Here is a 21,212-nt window from a genome sequence, read left to right as displayed (position 1 = left end):
ATCATCAGGTAACAAAGAACAATACAACACAGACAAACACCATTTTCAGCGCTAAAAAAGGAGTGGGAAGACGTATAACTTATAGAACCCCACCCCCTTTTTACAAACTCACAATTAACCCTATAACGCCAAATGTATCACATTTGATACATGAGTTTTGAAGCCCTCTACATGATCTGTGTGATTTTTTTTTTCTTGAAAAACCTGATGTATACAATTAGATACATGCAATACATAGATAATCCACCAGGGGGGAGGAATTCGTTCACCAGAGGCCTTTCCAGTGACACTACAAGACTGTCATTAATGAGGAAGAGAACTTATTTTTGGACAATAGATCTTGAAATCTTATTTCAAGAAGTCTTACCAAGATAATTTGTACTTGTTCCACTGGCAGGTTTTTTTGCTGACTTTAAATCATTGACAGAACTTCTTAAGCAATTTATCACCATTTATTATATTATCCTCTGCATTTTGTGGTTTTTCAGTGAAAATCAGGTGTTTTCGTATATTTAATTTACTCATCATGTAGATCTTTCTAAAAACTCAGATTAACCCTGTAAAGCCTGAACCATTAAATCATTGACAGAAAATTCCAGTTCTATGAAACTGGAGCCTTTATTAGTCCTTCTGAACAACCAAACAATTTTTTTTTTTCGATTTCCATGTATGAGTTTCATTTTACATCATATTTGATATATCAGGTCTCAGTGCTCAGATATTATTTTTGAACAAACAAAAACATAACACAATCATGTCTAACAAATTGGTAATTTCTTTTCAAAATTGGCAAAGTTCTGCCTCCTTCCTCATTAATGACAGTCTTGTAGTGTCACTGGAAAGGCCTCTGGTGAACGAATTCCTCCCCCTGGTGGATTATCTGTGTATTGCATGTATCTAATTGTATACATCAGATTTTACAAGACAAACAATATCACACTGATCACGTAGAGAGCTTCAAAACTCATGTACCAAATATGATATGTTTGGCATTATCGGGTTCATTCAAGATTTTTTTGCTTGAATTAAGCAAAAAAAAAAAAAAAATCTGCCAATGGAACAAGTGAAAATTATCTTGGTAAGATTTCTTGAAATAAGATTTTCAAGATCTAGCATGTAAAAATCAGTTCTTATATCTCACTGAAAAGTTACTCTTTAGGTGATTATGTCTTATTTTAAGTGTGATGAGATATTTTGACAAGAATTAAGAAAAATACACTAAGTAATATTTAGATTTTTGCAGTGTGTTTAATACCTGCTGATCCACTAATATTATTGATACATGTAAATAATTGGTGTAAAATACAGTTTGTCATCTTTTCATTGTCATCAGATATGACCCATTTGGACGTTCAGAGGCTCCGTAGTTACTGTGGAAACACTGTCATCTTCTGCAACATTGATTCACCAGTAAAACCCATGGAGTTGGATTAATGACAGTGGATGGAGACACTAGTTTTTATGTTCAGTTAATGATAGATTTGACTAAAAAAGTGATGTTTTCTTCAGTTTTCTCTGTTTTTAATATAATAATCTTCAACTTTAATCTGAGCTTTTATGAACATTTACATCATCAGTAGATCAAATATTGGAAATTACCTGATTTATACATAAAAATGCCAAATACAGAACATAATATTAGAATAAATGGTTATAAATCAGTTCAGAAAGGTTAAATAGAAACATTTATTTGGGAACTGCCACCAAAGTAACACTGGGTCTTTATGGGTTAAAGCGACTGAGATGCAGTATTTAACCGTGTGAAAGTTACCTCACTCTATCAAAGGAGTAATCCACAAGGTGCTGCTTCTGATGGCATCTTAGCTGCTAAGGCTAAACGGAAGAAAGTCTAATGAGCTGAGGACCTGGAAATCGAATAGCAGTGATGAATTGGATCACTTTGAATAATAAATCATCAGTGTGGAGGGTGATTGCCTTAACCATTTCTGCAGCTGTGTCTCTTTTCCTCTGGCATCAAAGCAAGAAATTAGAGTTAAGTTAATGATGATGATCTTTTTTTTGTGATATATACTGTACATAAGCCTATATATTAAACATCACATCTTTGGTTCATTTTTAATAAGGTTAAGTGTTAGTGCAAAACCTTTAATGTTCAGCAGGGCTTTTGGGTAAGAACAAAATGTACTCGCTGTGGTGATTCCGCCCTGCTATAATACATGTTAACCCTATAATGCCAAACATATCATATTTGATATATGAGTTTTGAAGCCCTCTACATGATGAGTATGATATTTTTTTTCTTGAAAAACTTGATGTATACAATTAGATACATGCAATACACAGATAATCCACCAGGGGGAGGAATTTATTCACCACAGGCCTTTCCAGTGACACTACAAAACTGTCATTAATGAGGAAAGGAGGCAGAATTTTGCCAATGTTGAAAAGGAATTACCAATTTGCTAGACATGTTTGTGTTATTTTATCTTTTGTTTGTTCAAAATTAATGATATTTGAGCATTGAGACCTGATGTACCAAATATGATACAATATTGAAACTCATACATGGAAATTGATATTTGAAAATAAAAATTTTTTGGTTATTCAAACGGACCAATAAAGGCTCCAGTTTCAAAAAACTGGAATTTTCTGTCAATGATTTAATGGTTCAGGCTTAAATTGATTTCGCTTCTTTTGCTCTAACATCTTTTTTTTTTTTTACATTTTTGCAATAACGCAAAACATCCATAAAACATCTATGTGTTATATTATGTTTTTGTTCATTCAAAATTAATAATATTTGAGCATTGAGACCCGATGTATCAAATATAATACAATATTGAAACTCATAAATGGAAATTGATATTTGGAAAAACATTTTTTTTGGTTGTTCAGAAGGACCACTAAAGGCTCCAGTTTCAAAGAACTGGAATTTTCTGTCAATGATTTAATGGTTCAGGCTTTACAGGGTTAAATGGCTTCAATTGGCTGTATTTGCCACAGATCTTATCTACATGTGCTATATGACTGCACATGGTACATGGTGTTTCAGGAAATGGGCAGATGCGCTCTTAAACCAGCCAGTAAGCCCGTCATAAGTAATGCACAGTACGTGGAAATGTGTCTTTGATTTTGCAGTAAGAGCTTTTTTAAAGGCAGGCCATTACAGCTTCATGTGTTTTACAGCTCATATAAACATGTCACCTATCCCTGCTTATACAGAACGCTTTCCCAAGCTGATCAGCAACATTTGCAGCAGGGCAATCAATGTTCAACCAGTATGATGACTAAGACAGTAATAACTGTCAAATCCACATAACATAATTACTTACTTTTTAAAAGTCTCTGAGGGGTTTGTAGTACTGTATGTCCCAAAAAAAAATTACAATCAGACTTTGTGCATTGATAACTTTCAAAATAATTAAACAATCTAAATGCTATTTCAAGGTATGAAACTGTAAGTTGTTACCTCCATCTTGCAGAAAACCCCATTTAATTTGGTTAAGTGGTCACAGAGGAATGTGGATCTTGGTAAAGTATGTCATGGGTTCATTTCTTGCACACAACTGACAGGGCAACTAACAAATGAATTCAAATTCTGTGCATAACATTATATCAATGGTTTGCACTCATGTGAGGTTTTGTTGTTGAGAGACATATTGATCTCTCAGTTACCATTTTGCAACATAATAACAACCCATAAATTGGCCATTTTTAAAATGTAATAGGCCAATAATGTAATAACTGGCCAATAATGTAATAATACTCCTGAAGTCCTGGTCGTTATTACATTATGGGTCGTTATTACATTATTGGCTTCCACATTCCCTAAGAAGCTAACATCTGTTGACAAGCATTTCACTTTGATTCTTACCTAACCATTTCTCGAACTGCAAATTCGGTTTGGTTGGTCAGCAACTAACTCCTGCTTAGAGAGCATTCATTGTGTTAATAATAATTTAATATCTTTCTTTAATCCTTCATTTTCGCACCTTACCAATGTTTGCAAAACTCAGAAATCTGCTTCCTTTTTGATGTAATTCATTATTCATTTCGTTAGTTGAAAATAAAAAGAAACAAACAGAGACTTTTTCAAAAGAGATATTTTTGTGCGAGAACACAATGAACAACTTCGTATTTGTAAGGCGTGAACACAATGGACAATGTCTCTTCTTACAAAACTTGGAGGGAAGGGACGTCCGACATGCTTTACAAAGATCCCCATTTCTCCATGACCACTGAAGCAAATCGAATGAAGTTTTCTGCAAAATGTAGGTAATAAGTTATAATTTCATGCCCTGAAATTGAATTTTGATTGATTCACTATTTTTAAAGTTATCATTGCAGAAAGTCCGACTGTAATTTTTCGTTTGACATACGGTAGAGGTACACAATATATCGTTCGAGCATCGTCATTGCAATGTACGTGTGCGCAATAGTTACATTGCAGGTCCTGCAATGTAGGAGGCAAATTAACTTGACGTGTTCTCAGGTACCTGACACACTGCGCACAGCGATCCACCAATCACAATCATTCTTAATCAGTTTGGCAAAGCAGACCACGCCCCCTGCACATGGAGTGAGTCGCTGGTAATAATATTGAAAAATTAGCAGCAAGCAAGAGAAAATCACCAAAAACAAAGATTTGGTGCCAAAAGGAAAAGCAACATCAGTTATTTGGAATTCGGTTATAAGAAGGAATCAAAATCAGTTTATTTTCCATTTGCAGAAAAACTGCATTGGAAAACGAGTTACAAAAGCTCAGCATAAAAATACATAAAAGACAGTACAAGATAAAAAATGATGATATTGAAAGGATGATATTGAAACACGTGTTCTGTGTCGATACTCTCTTGTACCTGTTGCCACAACGAGAGGAAACACAACTAATTTGTTTGACCATTTACATCAGCACCACACAGCTATTATATCCTCCTGACTAGTTTTTCATATCACAATATATATCGCCGTGCTAAAAAAAATGTCTGAATGTCAGTTTTTTCCAACATCATGCAGCCCTAGTTTGTGAGTTTAGCCAGGAGAAAAAAAAAAAAAAAAATCTGAAGCTTTGGGAATAAAACATTATATTCTAGGGTCACTCAGCCCACCAGTGGCTTTAAGATAAAAAAAAAAAGAAAGAAAAAAAGGATTGTTGGGAATTTTGCTGCCTTCAGGCCAAAAGATTGTATTTCATACACAGTCGAAGCTGCCTGAGGTGTAAAGCTAGGGAGGAAAAAAAACAGAATTTAAAAATACACACTTTCTTCCTGCAGCTGTGTCCTCTCTGCCCAAATAAAAACATTAAATATAAATATAGATGACCCAGAGGGAAGCCAGAATATCACAGATATGAGAGCTGCCCTGTTGTGTTTGTTAACGATGCACCGACCGTAGCAGTAGAGTCGCCTTTGATGGAGTCCTTAACAGCAATTGGTAATTAAAGTTGTCACATATTCAACCCCCTACCTCCATGAAAACAGCTACAATCAGCTAAAATCCTGAGAACATGCAGAGATTTGGTTTACTTCCAGACCACTTTAACCCATAAAGACCCAAACAGCCACCGGCGACCAAGAACATCTACTGATCTAAACTGTTTCATACCTGCTGATCCATTAATCCTATCAATACATGCAAATAATTGGTGTAAAATACAGTTTGTCATCTTTTCATGCTCATCAGATATGACCCATTTGGATGTTCAGAGGCTCCGTAGTTACCATGGAAACACCTTCATATTCTACAATATTGATTCACCAGTAAAACCAATGGAGTTGGATCAATGACAGTGGGTGGACACACTTGATTTTACGTTCAACTATTACTATCTTCACTGAAAAATTCACTTTTTCTTAAGTTTTCTCTGTTTCTGATATAATAACATTCACTTTTAACCCTTTAACACCAAACGTATTGTAATTGATACATGAAACTTGAAACCGTGTACATGATCAGTGTGATATTTTTATTCTTGAAAAACCTGATGTATACAATTAGATACATGTAATACACAGATTATCCACCGGGGGGAGGAATTCGTTTACCAGAGGCCTTTCCACTGAGTGACACTACAAGACTGTCATTAATGAGGAAGGAGGAAGAACTTTGACCATTTTGAAAAGGAATTACCAATTTGTTAAGACATGTTTGTGTTATATTATGTTTTTGTTCAAAAATAATATTATTTGAGCATTGAGACCCGATGTATCAAATATGATACAAAAATGAAACTCATACATGGAAAGTGATATTTGAAAAAAAAAAGTTTTGGTTGTTCAGAAGGACCAATAAAGGCTCCAGTTTCAAAGAACTGGAATTTTCTGTCAATGATTTAATGGTTCAGGCTTTACAGCGTTAATCTGAGTTTTTAGGAACATCTACATGATCAGTGAATTAAATATAGGAAAATACCTGAACAGCATGGGTCCTTTGACCAAAGCATCAGAAACTGACCAGATGTGATGAGAACCATTAAGAAACAACCTTTAGAGTCAAAAGAGATAAAAGCTAGAAGCACTGTTGTTTCCACCACTGGACACAGATGTAAATGAAAATTGAAAATTGATGCTGAAATAGCAGCGTTTTTTCTACACAGGTGAGTTTGACTGAGGATTATGAAGGTATAAAGTTGTTATGGGATGTTATTATCTTTGCTAAGTTGCCATGTGTTGATCATGGTTCAGACTAAACTGTGACAGTTCTGACCTTGTTTGTTGGATTCCAAACAGATCTTTAGTTTGGCTATTTTGGAGCACTGTAAAGGCGGGGTGAATGTGACAACTTAACGGTGCCCAGCATTTCTGGGGGGCCCATAAAGCAGTGGAGGGGTCCAGTGGATACAGGCTAGAAGTTGTGAAAATTTTGTGTAAGATCCGCTGTATAATAGAGGCATAGAAGCCAGGACTCGGATGTTGAAAGCATGTTAAGTTTCACTTTCATTTCACAGCAGCGTTAGTTACGTTAATTATGGACCGCACCCCCACATATATAACTGCTGCCCCTACCCCACGTACATACCCCCCACACACACACACACACACACACTGAATTTTATGAAGGGGCCACAATTGCTAGCGGCACCCCAGCAACTACTGACAACACAAACCATACAGAAAACTGAAGTGATTGGTGGTTTTACTGTGGCTGTTTTCTGTCTAAAAACAGAGCTAAGCTAACAGAGCTATAATGTAAACTATCAGCTGACGCAACACGTGAAGATTATAAGACAATGTTATTTTGACCAACTGTCAGAATAAGCATCTATGAGTTTTAGTTTGATAAAAACTTGATACTATAATACAAATACCTGTAAACAATAAGCTTTACTGATTTAATGATATAGTCTCTAGATACAGAGCATTTATTCCTTGGTGGTAGTCATAAGTGTGTTCTGGTACTTGACTCCCCCCTGCTGGTGAAGTTTTGAAATATCAATTCGACATAGCACCACTTTAATTCCGGTATGGTGAAAGATAAAAGCTATATTTATCGAAGCTTTCACCAAACAGTCCAAGCTTACATTCATAACAGTAACACCTAACGTTTTTTCCAGCTTGTGTCCTCACTCAACATTCTATCCTTAAACAAAATATCCATTTCTCTGTACCTCCGGCTATCACCGTCACCGCTTGTACGCAGTGAACATTTGATCATCTTATAACCTCATACTATATAATAATAAAAATGACAGAATTCATTTGATTTTCCACACAGGGCCATACTAAGCAGAGCTGTAGAGCACATATCCGTAAGATGTTTCCTGATAAAAATACCTAAGGGGGAACAAACTCACCTCTCACAGCGTCTGTCCTCCGCCCTGATAAAGACCTCAATTTCCCCTTATAGAGAAGGTGCAATAAAAAGAGATGACACACTAACGGTGACCACTTATTGTACAAGCACGCACCAGCAAGCCCATATACTCCTGTATATTATGAGTATGAGCCCTTTGCCCCCACTCATAGAGTAATATGAACAGTAATATAATCTCTTATACAACTACTAGAGGTCGAAAGATAGTGGGTTTTTAAGGGCCAATGTAATATCGATAGTTTCTAAGTGAAAAAAAATAATGGCAATATCACCAAGAAGAATGGGACACAGTTGGAAATTAATCTTTGTTTGTTTTTTCACCCAGAAATGGGAAAAATTGTTTAACATTTAAGTCAAATTAATGGGCAAGTACATGAGAAAAGGAATCAATACATAAGCCTCTCTCCCTCAATATCAAACCTAAAGTAATTCATCGGTAAGTTGGAGTTGGAAAAAAATCTCGGTGGTCATGATAATAATAATGAAAAGCTGAGAAACTCCATTTTACCTGAATTATTTCAATGTATTGATATGAACTGTGCTTCAAAATGTATTAAATGTTTTAAATCAGTAGATGCTTTTGTTCTCCTGTAGTTGTTTGGGTCCTCGGGGGTTAAAGGAGCGGTGTTTTGCTTTTGTAAATGGAATTATGCATTTTAAAACATTTCCCTGTGGTCTACATAAACTGTAAATGCTCTGCTTGGGTCTGAATTCTTCATTAATTCAACTCCACAGGTCCATCTTCAACCCTATTTCTGAGTAATGACACCAGATAGGTCGTTTTGAGCGTTGGCCCTTTAAATGCAAATGAGCCACTTCAAGCCCCACCCCCCTCCAGGTTGTTGTCCGTGCTGCTCTGTCCCATTCAACCTCTTACGTTCGTTAGTGGTTGAACGAATTTGAATTACAGGAAGTGGAATTGAATTCAATGCAATTCAGAGAAATTCATTCTGATTACATATCAGTGAGAATGTAATACTTTTAACAAACATGTTTCTTCTAAATGGAAGCACAGACACTAACATTAAGCATTCTTTCCCTTAATGCTGAATAATTAGCAGTATCTTCGTTTCAAAGTAATCAAATGAAACAATATTTTGGTAAATGCAATTATCCTTTATTAAAGTATTTTACAGGGTAACGTTGTGGCATCTAATGGTCGACAGTTCCTCAAATGCTTTGTCATTGAGGCGCCATTGTTCTGGTCTGAATATCTATCAATCAATCAATCAATCAATCAATCACATTTTGTTTACATAGCACCAAATTATAACAAAAGTTATCTCATGACACTTCACATATCGAGTCGATCGAAACCAGACTCTAAGCCAATATCTTGCCTGTAACACTAAATATCCTGTCAACAGGTGCAGAGGAAGCCGGTATGACCAGATATGAACATACAACCATTTTGAAGACTTGGATATAGCAAGGTATTCTGGGAAATGAAGTGCTGTCCTATCATTTTCCACAATTTGAAAGTTATTACACTTTTAATTATCTGTTTTATGGAGTATGTTTTTATTGTTAATCTGTGGTTAAAAGACAAAACAATAATAATAATAAAAATAAAAAAAATAGGCCTATTTACTATAATAAAGTATTGTGTAAATAAGGTCCATACAATAATATCTGTATGAAATTCATGTTGTTATCATATTTAATATATGCTGTAAAGCTTCATTGTTAAAAACAGATTAATTATGTATTATGAATTTCTTTGAATTTCATGGAATTTCAATGCTACTTCCTGCAATTTGAATTTGAATTTGAATTGCGATTCCACGTCCTGTTTGTAATCTCATTTCAAATTCAAGAATTGAATTTGAATTCAGGGGTCATTCTCAAGGCAAGGCAGGTTTATTTATATAGCACATTTCATGTACAAGACAATTCAAAGAGCTTTACATAAAACATTAAAAGCATTACAGCAATGAAAAGTATAGGCATGAGAGAAATAAAAAAGATAAAACAGATACAAACTTTATGCTGTTCAATTCAGTTCTGAAATGTGTCCAACACTGCAGCTGATACCGATAGTTTGTAAATTCTCCTATTGGCAACCAGCCAAAGCTAATGTGTAGGTAAGTCACACTGAAGTAGGAAATAAAAAATCATGCAAATTGCAAAACTGTAATAATATAATGACGCAGATGTCCCCATATGTGACACAAACCAGAGTAAAAAGAGAACCGGACCCAAACTTCCTTCAGTTTGTGGACTGCACCATCGAGCACCCTGTTATTAGATGTGGGAGTTGAACTGTTTCAGCTTTTTGTCAACGAGTTGTTTGACTACTTTTATCTGTCCCCGCTGGCGTTACCTAACGTGAACTGACAAGAGCACTATAGCCTTTAGTTATCATAGCATTATGAGTGGGAGAAGAACCCTGAGCAGAACAGTAAGCCATTTAAATTAGCAGAAGATAAAAAGCGCACATACTCATGTAATCCACTAAAGAAGGACAAAGGGTAAAAAAAAAAAAAAATTGGGGAAAAGGGAACAGACAGCAGATAGATAATGTGCAAGCTCGGACAAAAGAACTGGAGCAAAGTAAAGGAAACTGTTTCAAAAACTATTGGGAGGAAAATAAGTTAACCCTATAACGCCAAATGTATCATATTTGATACATGAGTTTTGAAGCCCTCTACATACATGATCAGTGTGATATCTTTTTTTCTTGAAAAACCTAATGTATATCTCAGAATCTCAGATGGTGATTCAAGCCAAAGTGCTGGAATGACGTCATCAGCATGCATCATCCACATGTTCTGCTACAGTTGTCAACAATGAAGCAGAGCTAATGATCACACTGTGACTAAAGGATTATTTATGTGTATGGGAGTAATTCAAGACGAGGTTGAGCAGAATATGGACCTCGTCTAACTCAGAAAGAGATGCCAAGTCTGCAAAGAAAGCATGAGGTTAATATTTTTAACAAATCAGTGGTGGCTCATCCATACTTAAAATTACTTGGAAGAAGAAGAAGAGGGGACTTTTAACATGATAATAAATGTATTAGTTGTCTCTGTTATGTTTGAATTTCTATAACATGTTTCCTGTGCCCTGTAGATTATGTCAACATTTACTTAACCCTATAACACCTAACGTATCATATTTGATACATGAGTTTTGAAGCCCTCTACATGATCAGTGTATTTTTTTTTCTTGAAAACTCTGATGTATACAATTAGATACATGCAATACACAGATAATCCACCAGGGGGGAGGAATTCATTCACCAGTGACACTACAAGACTGTCATTAATGAGGAAGGAGGCAGAATTTTGCCAATTTTGAAAAGGAATTACCATTTTGTTAGACATGTTTGTGTTATATTATGTTTTTTTTTGTTCAAAATTAATATTTGAGCATTGAGACCCGATGTATCAAATATTATACAAAATTGAAACTCATACATGGAAATTGATATTTGAAAATAAAATTTTTTGGTTGTTCAGAAGGACCACTAAAGGCTCCAGTTTCAAAGAACTGGAATTTTCTGTCAGTGATTTAATGGTTCAGGCTTTACAGGGTTAATCTGAGTTTTTACGAACATCTACATGATCAGTAAATGAAATATAGGAAAACACCTGATTTTCACTGAGAAATCGCAAAATGCAAAGGATACTATAATAATAAATGGTGATAAATTGCTTAAGAAAGACCCGTTATAAGTAAATGGGAGAATTTTTTTTTTTTTTTTTTTTTTTTTTTAATTTGTAAAAAAAAATTAACTTTGACCTACTTTTCCTGAAATGTAATCAGATCTATTCTGGGTCACTGGCAATTTCTAAACCCAATTTGGAATGAATTCAACCAGTAGTTTTGTTGCTAGAGTGTTAACAAATAAACTAGCAATATAGCTGAACCAAAAACAATATCCCTCACCTCCCCTTCTTGGGGGCGGGGTAATTACTCAAATAAACTCCTTTTGAATAATATATAAAATGTTACCAAAGCCTAAACAAGATGATTTACAATAAAACTATTATATGAATGTATTTATTGTGTTTCATATTTCAGTATAAATTCCCAATACTTAATTTGTATTCGGTACATGATGGCTTATTTAATGTCTTTTTCCAAAAAAACTGTCAAGTACCCTCTGGGCTTCCTCCAAGTACCCCACTTTGGGAACCCCTAATGTAATACATTAGACCGCTGAACAATTTATCAGAGAAGACACAGCATAAGAATACCAATGCAAACAAGCACTGGCTCACCACAGACATGAGTCATTGTTCATCTGAGCAGACATGATGCTCATATAGTCTGAGTAAGTTGTAATCCTGGAAAAATTGCTGTGGGACCTTTACTGCAAACTGTGAGTGTGCATTTCTGTGTGTGAGTACATGTGTAAATGTAAGGTTTCCCTGGAGAGATCTGCCTTCCATACTGTCTCCACTCATATTCTTCCATTCGGTCAGTGTCCGCCGGTGTGTATTTAGGAAAAACCCCAAAAAAAGCAAACAAAAATCCCAGGAGAAACATTGGTCACCTCATGCCACCATATAGAAAGAACTGTAAATGCAACCAGAATTAAAACACCAACTGTACTCTGGTTTTATTAGAATGAATGCACAAACCAAACGGCGTGTGTCGTGACTCATCAAACCATCGCTCTACTGACAAAGACTCAGAGGCTGGTTTTATGGATATACAGTGATAGCATTGATGTGTGATATAGCCGTAGTTCACGGTTCATCGCTGTAGCCGCTATAAAAGAGCCGTTTGAATTAGAGGTTGTAAAAAAATCTGGTAATGGCCAACATCAGCTGCAGAGGAACTGTACATAAAGCAGCTGCAGGTTTCAGTTGACTGGTTCAGCTGTAGGGAAAAGGAGTTTGAAGTTGGAAATGTTCTTCTAACTGCCTGATCAACGGCAGAAAAGTGTTCACAAAGCACTCCTTCAAGCTTTAACAACAGATGTATTTAACCCATAAAGACCCCAACAGCTACTGGTGACCAAAACCATCTACTGATCTGAACTGTAGCTACACTGTAAAAAAAAAAAAAAGGGGGTGTCTAAAAACAAGATAAAAACACTAAATGTGAGGGAAAAGGTACTGAAAACAAGTGAAATGACTGCCCATGGAACATGTTTACAAATGTATGAGCACTTAAAATAAGAAACTAACTCTTAAAACACAACAAATTATCTAACACTTCTAAATCTAAGTTTTGTTTTGTTTTTTTAAATTTTGGTAAGAACCAAATAATTTACAGTGTGGGTTTCCATTTCAGTTTTTTGCAAAATAATAGCGCTATTTCTACAATTTCGACAAAGTCCTTGTAGGTGTTTCCATTGAAGAGTGTTCAGCTTCTGATGCGTGGTTCTGGTAAAGTCCTGACTCGAGGCATTGTCGTAATTCTCGTAAAATACTGTATTGTTCTCGCAAGACGCTTGTTTAAGGAAGATGGACGCACTGAATTTCCAGGTTAGAGGTTAGAAGTTGTGAAAATTAAGTAATTAAGTAAGCTCCGGAGTAAAACAGAGGCGTAGAAGCTGGGAGTTGGATGTCCAAAGTTACGTTTCACATTTGGTTTCACGCCACTTACGGTAGTTATGGCACTTATGAAATGCACCCCCACGTATATAGCTCCCACCCCTACACCACATACATACCTCCACTCCGATGACAAATTTACAGATACTTTATTTTATGAAGGGCCCACAGTGTTTACCTTTCATGGGGCCCACAGTTGCTAGCGGCGCCCCAGTTGGTACTGTAGTGTGGGTTCATCTACCGCTTTTGCAGTGACTGTCTTAAACTAAAGAAGAAGGGAACGTATAATCGTCTCAAGGCAAAGTACTTATTTATGGCAGCGGCCATGCAGAATGGATTTCTGGGAGAGAATTGTACATCGGGAATTCACCAACGAGTTGTGGATCTGGAATTTCTGAATGACCCGGGCAACTTTTAATGAACTGTGTGATGTTATTGAACCTCGTGGCACCAGACTTGTCATGCCCTAAGGAAGCAGTTCCGACACAAAAGCCAGTGTCTATTACCCGATACAAACTACAGTTGCGGAAAAATTATGAGACCACCCTTGTTTTCTTTAATTTCTTGTTCATTTTAATGCCTGGCACAACTAAAGGGACATTTGTTTGGACAAATATAATGATAACAACAAAAATAGCTCATAAGAGTTTAATTTATCTGTCCATTTTCCATGGTTTTCTAGATAATATCCAAAATCACTTCAGTAATTACATCAATATTTATGGCATTGTACTGCCAAAAACAGTGCTTTTAGGCATTCCATGTTTACTTTTTTGTCTGTTTTAGCCACATGATACACACAGGAGTTAGTACTTAATTGCATAATCACAGTTTTTGATGACTTTTGATGGTCTAATAACACTGGGTAACAAAAAAAATGTTTTTTGCAAGTTGTCTGGGTTTTTTCAACTGAATTAGGACCATTTTGCACCGCTAAATCCAAAAATGACATCTGTTTTTCTCAATCAGGTCAGGTTTTTTTGCTAATTTGATTTTGAAAAATTTGATCTTCTCACAAAATTGATTACATTTTTGTGACTTTATCAGTTGATTTTTTATATATCGTTCTCACCCAAAATAGGTTTTAAGAGAAAAAAAATAATTTTCTAACAAGATTCCTGTTAGATACAATGGTGTATTCACCGCAGATGTAGCAGAATACGCCAGGCTTATTTTTGCAAGATCTTCTAGTCGAAGCCATTTCATTCACCTGTAATATTAAAAAAAAAACATTAATCATAAATTGGCAAAAGTAAAATCTTCAGAACTGGTTTATTGCAAGAAATATGAAAGAATTTTGTATCATATGATGTGAAAATGCCCATAAATGTAAGCAAAAATGTTAAAAAGCCAATATGTAGCATAGTTCAGAAAGTTGACCTGATTGAGCAAAATTAATGTGATTTTTGGATTCAGCACACCAAAATTATCCTAAATCAGCTCAAAAAACTTAAACAATAAATTTGTTGTTGACCAGTGTAATTTTTTCCACGACTGTAGAACCACCTGTTCTGAGTACAGGGTCATAGGTGCGACGTTGGCCTGAGTAAAACCACCATGCACAGATGGATGAAAACGTGCAAAATGTGTTTCCATTACACTTTTGTGTTATACTTCTATATCGAAACATCTCAAAAACCACCTCATGAGAGTGTAAAAACTTTTTTGCGATCTTTGACAGTTTTTGCAACATTTCGGTGTTTCCGTTCCCAATAACATGATATCATGAATTACGTAAATATACTCACCACTTTTAATTGGCATGTCATTTGTACGCATTATAAGCTTTCTGCATGTATATCCACACTGCGTCAAATACCATATGATTAGGTTTAGGGTTAGAGTTAGGTTCAGGGTTAGCAGTTACAGATATGTAAACCAGAGATCTTGGCATAAATTGACACGTGATCAAATGGCGTTGAATAACACGTGAAAGGATGAAAATGCAGACATATAGCATGCCAAATGTCATAAGAACTGGCATGACACAACACAATTTTATGAGATCAGTCTGGTTTTCTATTGCACATTTTACATTTTGCACATTTCTGAGGATAACGGAAACCCAGCTAATTTAATATCTGTTTATCCACTAATCCTATCAATACATGTAAATAATTGGTGTAAAATACAGTTATTTATCTTTTCATGGTCATCAGATATGACCCATTTGGACGCTCAGAGGCTCCGTAGTTACCATGGAAACACCTTCATCTTCTACAACACTGATTCACCAGTAAAACCCATGGAGTTGGATCAATGACAGTGGATGGAAATGCTTGTTTTTACATTCAGTTATTGCTATCTTTGCTGAAAAAGTCACTTTTTCTTGAGTTTTCTCTGTTTTGATATAATAACCTTTAAATTTAGGATGTTTAGAATTCGGATCAGTGACAGTGGATGGACACAATTGGTTTATGTTCAGTTAATGATATATTTTTCTGAAAAAGTAAAATAGCTGTCTCTGTTTCTGATATAATAACCTTTGAATTAATGTGAGTTTTCATGAGCATCTAAATTAAATATAGGAAAATACATGATGTACAGTGAAAAATGCAAAATTCAGAGGATAATATAATGATAAATGGTGATAAATCACTTAAGAAAGGTTAAAAACAGTGAAAAATGCATTTGGAAACCGCCAGAAAAGTAGCAATGGGTCTTTATGGGTTAAACAACTGCATATATCAGTGCTGAGGTGTTATTTTTTCCTTCTGCAGATGTCTCCACATACTTTTTAACTTTCATAACACAGGACAAACATTGTGCAGAAGCAAACATCATAGAGGAAACGCTCTGGCACACCTGTCATCGTAAAGCCAAAACTACTGTCTCTTATGGTGTTGAAATTGCAGCAGTCAATATTGTCTTCAGTTGCTTATTTGATTTACAGTCATCTCCAGTGTCTCGAGGCTTTTGTGGAATTTATTTTCACTGTCGCCGCTTCTGCTCTTACAGAATGTGAAGATGTGGTACACTACCCTTAATAATGTAACTCGGGCACAGAGATATTCTCAACATTTGCTGAATCAGCTCACATTGACGTAATGACACCATGCAAGGCGCGTTATTATATACATTATTATATATCAAAACTTTTGGGGGGTAATAGAAGTTATTAAACTCTACAAGCCTACTGCTTTCCTTCAAAGGTACTACATGTTCCATTTTGACCTCGCTAAATCACTTTCTCAGACATTTAAAGTTTGTGTCATAACCATAAACAACATGTTCGTAAAGTTTATGTGGTGCATTTTATTGGAGCATTGCAGAGTACGTTTGAGGCAATTATTTATTTATTTTTACATGATGATGCACTTTGGGTAATCTTCTTCTGTCCACTCATTCACCCCTTCCCCTTAGTGACTACACTTATATGCACAAAAATGTGACTCTCCTTCCCCTTAAAGTAGTCCAGCATATTTGCATGAATATCCCTGTAATATTCCCATTTCCCTGCAGCTGTGCACAATATGATTAATGATAGCATTATATATATATATATATATATATATATATATATATATAGAGAGAGAGAGAGAGAGAGAGAGAGAGAGAGAGAGAGAGAGAGACAGAGAGAGAGACCATAACAAAATAAGTAAAAGTAGCTGAAGCTCACTTCTTTGCATTTTTCAGCTGCTGATAGAGAGCTACAAATTCAGCATCTTTGAGAAAAAATAGGAAAAAATCATGGTATTTTGGATTTGGTGAAGATCTTGGCCCAGTCCCAATTCACCCCTTGCCCCCCCACCCCTACATTTTGCATGTTCATGTGAAGGTAGGTAGGTAGGTAGGTAGATATACTTTATTAATCCCAAAGGGGAAATTCAAAATACAAACTATGGTCACCACTCCACAAAACCAGTCAAACCACATCAACAATAAATTAATAAATAAATACAGAGTATTAGTAGCTAAGAATAAGTTTGATTAAAAAGAAAGTAGAATTAAAAGACAAAATGTGTTTTTTACCTATCACAAAAAAACATAAAAGCATAAAAGGTGTAGGGGTAGTGTTGTCCTGATTCGCAATAAGTCAGAGGGGAAGGGCTAAGGGGGAGGGCTGTTTGGTCCTTGAAACAGATTTTTAGGACCACACTGCAAACAGAGGGGCATGACAAATTTCCCATAATTCTGTTCGAATCATTGGCAAGATGGAGGTAAACACAGTAAAAAAGTGCAACAGTGTGATGAAAGAAACACACAAATGTATGTGTTTTCCTTGTAAATAACTTGATTGTCCGTTTAATGCCCCTTCAATGTGTTATCGACTACATTTCTGCGGTGTGCAGTTGATAGCTGCAAATAGATCCCCAAAGCCCATGCAACAGAGACGGTTACAGCTGCTGAAGGCATGGGGAATTCTTTCACAAACAAAGTTGTTATATAAACATAGTTTATAGCGGCATCATGACTGCTGATGACATAACAGGTCTTGAAGGGTTGTCCCATTTCATAGGGGAATGTTTCCACCCCTTCTCCTTGCAACTCTGTTTCAAGGGGTAGGGGTAAGAGGGGGTGGGGTGAATTGGGTTTGGACCCTCATCTTTAAGCCTGGATCAATATTTCACAGACCCCTGGCCATGAATGTTTGATGGGCCCCTGGCCAAACTGGCTTAGTGGTCAGGTTATTTTCTACGTTTCTTCAGTGTTTTAATGGATAAGATAAGATAAGATAAGACTTCATTGATCCCACCATGGGGAAATGTAAAAGTTCTAAGGCACATAGATCATATATGGAATCATTATGTTTCATTATGGAGGCCATTGTACCTCACTGCAAAATGAAAAATAACTATTGAATCTAATGACTTGACTCATTTATTTTAACTCTATGTAGGAGTGTATGAGCATTCAAAGAGGACTAGTAGATATCAGTACATTGGAGGCCAAAATATATGCATATTAATTTTGATTTTAGTATTAAGTTATTGAAAATACTGCAGTAAACAGATACTTGAGGACCTGCAGTACAAGAGTACTGTTTAGTATTGTCGGAGGCACTGATGTCAATACAATATGGACTGCATTTTTCCTATATTTACTCTGTTTAGGTAAAATGTAATGTTATTTATGGGGTCTGTAGGTGAAATTTAAGATAAAAAAGCTGACCCAAGGGCCCCCAATTGCACATGGACATGTTTGTGCCCAGAATACTTGTTGGATAATGTGGAAACTCAGCTTGTATTTTAGGTTTTTATGTTTCTATGCTTGAGTTAACTTTATATTTGACTTTATATTTCTAAAGGAGTAATCTTGGCCTTTTTATTTGATAATTATGGATGTTTCCGTAAATCATGCAGCTCAACTTTTATATCCTACATTACCAAATTGGACAATGTTCCGTTTGGAAAACAGCCAAATTTGGAGTGTCCAATTGAAACATCCTGAAAAACACTGGAGTATTGTTGTGTTTGGTTCAGATATAACAGCAGTGACTGACCCACCTGTCGGATCGCATACAGCAGCTTCCCGTAGCAGAACACGATGACGAGGAACGGCACGATGAGGCAGAAGACAAACAGGCAGATGATGTAAGAGATGTTGTTTGGCGTCTTGGCCGTCCAGTCGACTGAGCAGGTGGTCCCGGGTCCCTCGGGGCCGTAGTGGCTCCAGCCAAATAGAGGAGGCAGAGTCCAGACCAGGGAGTAAACCCAGGTCAGGACGATGCCCATGGAGATCTTGCGGTAGTTGGAGGAGTCTGCCTCAGTGGGGGCGATCATGGTGCTGTAGCGCTCATAGGAGAGGACGGCTAGAGAGATGAGGGAGACGATGCCTACGACAGAAGACACCAGATGCACACATGCAGATAATTATCATCACCATATGTAGTTGAACAGCTACAGATGTTACTTTACATTTTTGTATTGTCATCAGTTGGTCGTCCGTCTGTCTCTGTCCATCTGCCCATGTATGTGCAAAAGCTTTGGCATGCACCACTGGTTCTCAACCATGGGGGGCAGCAGATAGTCAACAACAATGATAAGGTGAGGGGAGCTCAACTTTCACTTTCTCACAACTTTATCGACACATCCTCCACATACAGGTCCGTTGCGTTAATTGTAGAATTATGTATTGAGGTCCGGGGGGGGGGGGGGCGTCATTGTGTATCCATCTGTCCATCTATATGTGCATAAACTTTGGCGTGGACTAAAGGCTAGGGTTTTGAAGTGCATGCACATTATATTTTATATTACTGTACTTCGCATTTGTTATGAATACCAGTGCAGTACATGTCCATTACCTCATTAAGGGGAAAAAAAAAGCTTGTGTAGCCACTGTGAACGGTGTATAGACATGAAAATCTGAACACTATGGGCCTGATTTACTAAGGTCGCAAGTAACGGGTGCAAATTAGCTTGCTCGCGCAAAAAAATGCACATGCTATAGATTTGTGTGATCCTATAAGATTGTCTACGTAAATGACAACAGATGCAAAGTCTTGGAGACCGCCCTATTTAAATGAGGATTTTGCATACCCTGCTGGTTGTCGTCATGGAAACTACTCTGGGATATGTCAGTACTAATGGCAACAGTATGCTGGAATGATCCAGATGCAAGGAAATGTAATGTTAGAGGAGTTTAGTCATAGAAGGTATTGCATGACTCCTCCTTGTGACTGGCCCCAAATCATCGCCTAGTCCAGGGGTGGCCAACCCTGGTCCTGGAGAGCCACTATCCTGCATGTTTTAGATGTATCCCTCTTCCAACACACCTGATTCAAATGATAAGCCTATTATCAAGCTCTGCAGAAGCCTGATGACGATCATCAGGTGTGCTGGAAGAGGGAAACATCCAAAACATGCAGGATAGTGGCTCTCCAGGACCAGGGTTGGCCACCCCTGCCCTACTGTAGTTCATCTAGAAGTTCTAAAATGGCCTTACTCGGTAGGTGATAGGTCTCAATTATTTTTTCTTCTGTCATTCCAAAAATGTTGCCTTTGGTTGGGCCTCCTCACCACAATGGCAGCCAGTTTTATGTGAAGCTGTGCCAGTTAAAACCTGCCTTTTAGACATGCTAAATATGGATGCAAAATGAGCCCCCGCAATCAGTTTCAGGTTTGGTAAATCACATTTCACGTGTTAAATCCTCCCAATAATTTTGTGTGTTCTGGCAGAAACACCCATGTTGCATATTCATCAAAGCAAACACGTTAAATGGGTTGTGCAACCTGTTTTGTCCATTTGAGAGACGCAACCCTCAGTGTGTCCTGTTAGTAGACGAGCGTCAATGGGGTTTTGCGTGCGCAGTCAAGTTTGCATGTGTTTTTACACACGCAAACCTTTAGTAAACCAGGCTCTATATTTTTAGCTTTAAACAGAGGGCAGGTTGTGATTTATAAAGTAACAGCCTGAGAAAAGTGCAGCCCAGTAAAAACTATCACTAATGTGCTGTTGGAGTGGTGTGATATTTCAGTCCACATGCCGGCGCCTGCAGCAGATCCATGCTGCTGTAAAGCATAAACAGCTGCACTACCTGCAGTGTCTCTGCTTGACAGAAGCAATACAGTGAAACACCACATAGGAGATTTGGAGAAGCTTACTTATCTTGTTTTTCTGCAACGCACCAACTCTATCTTCGCTTTAGCTCAGTATTTCATGGAAGAACTGCAGGGGCCAGCGTGTCGGTGTTCACGCTGACCCGTTCAGCCTTTTTATCCAGTTTACGGTTTGTTTTGACACCATTATGGTCCTTGAAGCCGTCCTTTATGCTCCTTGATTTTCTGCTGCAATGAAGCGGATCAGGTTCTTTAAAACAGAGGCCCAGACCTTTTATTGGGGTTTTTACTTAAACACGTAGAAGGAGGTGCATGAAAAACAATGTCATGAAGTTTTTTGGCACAGTATTATGATCCTGTTTTCTCCAGATATTGCAGTTGTCTTACTTTTCCTAGATCACGTCTTTTGCATCTCTGTTACAGCAATATG

The 21,212-nt window shown here is 36.8% G+C and overlaps 1 pseudogene; it reads right to left on the bottom strand.

Annotated features, from left to right (window-relative positions):
- Positions 1 to 21,212, bottom strand: part of LOC115437406 (vertebrate ancient opsin-like) — a 145,183-nt pseudogene that overhangs the window by 108,517 nt on the left and 15,454 nt on the right.

This window comes from Sphaeramia orbicularis, chromosome 17 (assembly GCF_902148855.1).
Source record: "Sphaeramia orbicularis chromosome 17, fSphaOr1.1, whole genome shotgun sequence".
In the NCBI taxonomy this organism is placed as follows: Eukaryota; Metazoa; Chordata; class Actinopteri; order Kurtiformes; family Apogonidae; genus Sphaeramia; species Sphaeramia orbicularis.
The sequence above is the reverse complement of the archived record's forward strand: the minus strand, read 5'-3'. Positions and strand labels throughout refer to the sequence as shown.